The 4644-nt window shown below is 43.6% G+C and overlaps 1 protein-coding gene across 1 annotated transcript in view; it reads left to right on the forward strand.

Moving 5' to 3' along the window:
* The window catches only part of KIAA0922 (KIAA0922 ortholog), a gene marked incomplete at its 5' end in the record, with an annotated part of 147381 nt that overhangs the window by 67535 nt on the left and 75202 nt on the right, over positions 1-4644 (forward strand). The window lies entirely within an intron of this gene.

Raw genomic sequence — 4644 nt, forward strand, 5'->3', positions numbered from 1 at the left:
TTTTTTTTTTTTTTTAGTTTTATTCATTTCAAACGGGCCCGGATCCGGCCCGCTGGCCGTAGTTTGCCCACGGCTACTCTAGACCCACGGTGGGGAACCTTTTTTCTGCCAAGGGCCATTAGGATAATTATAACATCATTCGAGGAGGGCCATACATGATCAACTTAAAAGTTAAGCTGCTATATTTGGTCAAACAGTTAATTAACTCACCCCTAATGCCTTGGCAGGGCCAGACCAACCGATTTCTCGTGCCTTATATGGCTCACTGGCCTGACGTTCCCCCACCCCTCGTCTAGACAATAGCATTATTTTTGCGTGATCTACTTACTTCATTACCTTCCTGAGTGTTTGTGAAATGGGTGTCAACCCTTTTCTCTTGTTCACACCAACATTTTACCCTCATCCTGTGGCTAAAGCCCTTGTCATCGCCTTAAAAAAAATTTTTTTAAAGCACTTGCTGCTCTCTCCGGGTATTGAAAGAGTTTGCATTTGAAAGGCAGTAGCTGGAGGTGCTGGGGTTTCTGGAGCTGGAGGAAAGCCTGTCCATTTAAGAATATTGAAAACCAGACCCTTCCACCCTCCCTGTAGGTGGTCACTTCACATTCCTCGTAGAAGGTGGAGTTATTTTTCACCTTCTCGGGCGGCTTCTGCAGCCCCTCATCTGAAAGAAACATTGCAGCGCTACCTTGGGGGTAGGGTCCAGCACAGAGCCATGGTGCATAAGACCGTTTCATGGCAGGGAGTGCCTGACTCTTGCCTACCTTCTGGCCCAGTGAAGCCATTTGTTAGCTGCCTCGCTGTCTCAGAGCCTCCCTCATAGCTACTCTCTCCTTTTCTCACCTCACCGCTCACACTCACCTTCTTGCTTTTTGCTCTGCACCCTGCTGCTCAGAGCCAACAACAGGCTAGCTTGCCAGTGTGTTTTCTGTGCTCAGATGGTGCTTTCCTAACCCTTTGCATCTTCCCCCCTGCTGTTAGCTGTGCTGAAAATGGTCTCCATTCAGTTTCCATTCATGCTAGATGTTCATTGAGACCTCTTGCCCCTTCAAAACCATGCCTGATTTTTTTTTTCTTTTTAGGTAAGTTTCTCCTTTTCTCTCTGAATGCTCTTGCTCTTTGAGTTTGGCTTGTCCAGCTTGGCCAAGCTTTGTCCAGCTTCCTGGGTTATAACCTTGAGGGGGAGAACCTTCCGTGAGCTGGCCCCAGACCCTGTGCATCCATGCCTTACTTACTAAATTGCCGAGAGCTGTGCCCGGAGTCCCTGGGCCCCTTTTTTGCTCATTCAGAAGAGGTAGAGTATTGCATTTGAAATGATGTGTTTCAGTCACATAACATTTGTGCATGACCAGAACAGGTGGTTATATAGTTAATCCGTTTCCAGATCTCAGTTACTGGACTGAATTTTTCTAAAGGGTGTGTGTCTGTTATCAGCACAAAGATGGGTTTTCCTGGGAATAAAGAGTCTGGGCATCCTGACACTTTCCCAAGGATCTCAGAGTCACCTGGTCCCTCTCCTTCAATTTGCCAAAGAGAAAACTGTGTCACATGGGAGCTCATAACATAGCTGGGACCTGAACCAAGGGCCTCTCATTTCCAGTGAAATTCCTTTCCTCTTTTCTAGCCACTTTTTTGAACTGTGTTTGTTTTATATGCAGAGAAAAAAGGTAGCCATTTTTTTTTTTTTTAAATAAGAGGTGAGGAGATTAAAGAAAAAAAATGTTAGGTGATTTAAGGCAAAGATATTCTTTCAAAATAACATGTGGGCTGCCCTAGCTGGTTTGGCTCAGTGGATAGAGCGTTGGCCTGCAGACTGAAGGGTCCTGGGTTTGATTCTGGTCAAGGGCACATGCCCGGGTTGCGGGCTGGATCCCCAGTGTGGGGTGTGCAGGAGACAGCTGATCAATGATTCTCTTTCATCATTGATGTTTCTATCTCTCTCTCCCTCTCCCTCCCTCTCTGAAATTAATAAAAATATATTAAAAGTAAATAAATAAGTAACACGTGGGCTTCCTTGCACATATGTCTTGCTGCTGAGGGAAGGCTCAGCTCTGCAAAAAGTGGGTGTCTTTAGAATAATGACTAAGAGCCCAGGTCTGTATTCATTTGTTCTTTTCAGAGCAAATACTGCTACCCCACTTGGGACTTCTAAATCCAGAGCTAGCTCCGACTCCAAGCTCAATGGGCCTCTCCACCTGTTCTCACTGTTTTTCTTGTTAGATGAGAATCATCCTCTTAGTAACACGATCTAGTATTTATTGCATTGAATTGTGTGCCAGTCACGAAACAAAGGCGTTTTACCTCGTTTTACACTGAGGACGACTGCGAGGTGTAGATACGGTTGTCATCTCCTCTTTACAGATAAAGGGGACTTTAGAGTAATTTAGCAACTGACCCACTCGGGACTGGAAAGTGATGGCCTTGGACCTGGAGCCCACGTTTGTCTGGACCCTGAAGCCCAGGAGAGACTGCCTGGGTCCCTGTAGGTCACACGGCCTTGGGTAGACCTGAATGCTGTACCAGGTTCATGTCTATGAGCTGGACAGGTCTGCTTTGGAATTTTGGCTCTGCCTCTTAGTCGCTGTGTGAGCTTGGGTAAATTAATTTAATCCTACAAACTTTCCTCATTCAGAGGTTGTGCGTGAAATCTGGTGGAACATCCACTTCCGGGACACAAGGCAGGAAGGAGACTGTCATAAATTATTTTACTTATAACTTATACAGTAGTGTGACTTTTCTAAGATAATTTTTGACATGTGAAGTTGCCTGTTTTCTTTTTCTTCTGGAAGGCTGAGCCCTGGCCAGCTTGGTCGGGAGTGGGGTGGTCGTGGTGCGTCTGCTGTTGGCACCTCTTTACGTCAGTCGCCTCCTGTGACTCCTCAAAACATTTATGGAGGCTCCTGGGTGTGTTAGTGGCCTTTTTTGCAAGCAAGTCATGGGGTTCGTCCTGGCCTTTTGGGGTTTGAGGGGGACCCAGTAAATCGTACCTCTTCTCTCTGGAAGCTCAACACGAGGAAGAGGTTGGCAGGAGTTAGGTGGATGGAGACTTGAGGTGTCACATTCAGTATTAATGTGGCCGATGTTGTAGATAGAATAAAGAAGATACAAATAGAAGATAACAGACTGAGGAGTCTTAGGAGAGAGGATGGAATAAGGGAAGCTTAGATGGAAGAAGAAAAATGGAGGGAGGAAGAAAAGATTGCAGCCAGGATTCACTCTGTGAGGTGAGGATTTTGAAAGGGTTTCTCTGGACTCTATGTTGTTTGCATCTTCAAGGAAAGTGGGAGAAGGACTTGCTGAAGGTCACAGAGCTTCTGTTGGCTGGCAGGTGGGAAACTCAGATGTCCACTCCTGGACCAGCCTCAGAACCATGCTTGGAGGAGGGCTACTTGGTGGAAGGAGAAAATGGAAAGATTGTATTTTGGAAAGCTTGCTTGAGCCTTTGAAAACAGTTGTACAGGTTATACTTAGGAGCTTCTTCGATTAAATATTTTTGGGTTACATGACTTTTAAAATGTAGTACATACATTGTGTCCTCCCTCGTTTTAAAAATAAAAAGTAGCATATTATACATACTGTTCTTCAACTTGCTTTTTTCACTTCCCTATATGCTCTGAAGATCACTTTTATAGCCGTTAAAAGTTGCCCCATTTCCTTTCATAGTTCTGTTGTACTTTATTGAGTGTCAAGGTTTATTCAACCTTTTGATGGATGGTTGGTATGTTTTTTTTCCAATTGTGTGTTGGTTAATGTTTAAAAATTAGCTTTCTCCAGTGGAAAAAGCTCTGATTTGGAGTGTTTGCAAATTTCTATGTGGTGTAAATACTCCCACCATGGTTGATTTCAAGCTACTAACATCATGTCACTGGATGTGAAGTTGGGAAGTGATGTACAATAGCACACCATTATAAAGTTTTTCTGCCATTCACATATACATGTAAATACCTTCAAGAATCCTATATAATAAAAGGCTAATATGCAAATTGACTGAACAGCGGAACAACTGGTTGCTATGACGAGCACTGACCACCAGAGGGCAGACGCTCAACACAGGAGCTTCCCCCTGGTGCTCAGTGTGCTCCCACAGGGGGAGCACCGCTCAGCCACAAGCCGAGCTTATGGCCATCAGTTGGACATCCCCTGAGGGCTCCCGGACTGTGAGAGGGTGCAGGCCGGGCTGAGGGACCCCCTGAGTGCATGAATTTCGTGCACTGGGCCTCTAGTATAGATAATAATAAAGTCTGATAATAAAACTACTAAATAAATAAATTGTTGTACACATATGCACATACATTCATACACACATACTATGTATACATATATACATATATTTTATATTTTATAGTTTATATATTATATATATTTTGTATTTTATGTATTTAAGTATGCTTATAAATTGTTGTAATGTATGTTTTTTAATGTGTTTTCTTTATATGCTTTTTGGTATATTAATTTGTGGCTTTTGATTCTGAAGGAAAATTAAGTCATGATAATGTTTAATAAGTATCAAAAATGTGACCTGCCATGGGAGATTTTATGTGGTGGTTTTCCTTAAAAATACAGGTGATGGTTGCAGCCTTCAGGAGCAACCCTGGCTATGTGCCCCATCCTTTCCTTGTTATAAGTAATATAATAAATGTAGGGGCC

This window comes from Myotis brandtii, unplaced genomic scaffold, assembly GCF_000412655.1.
Source record: "Myotis brandtii unplaced genomic scaffold, ASM41265v1 scaffold34, whole genome shotgun sequence".
Lineage (NCBI taxonomy): Eukaryota > Metazoa > Chordata > Mammalia > Chiroptera > Vespertilionidae > Myotis > Myotis brandtii.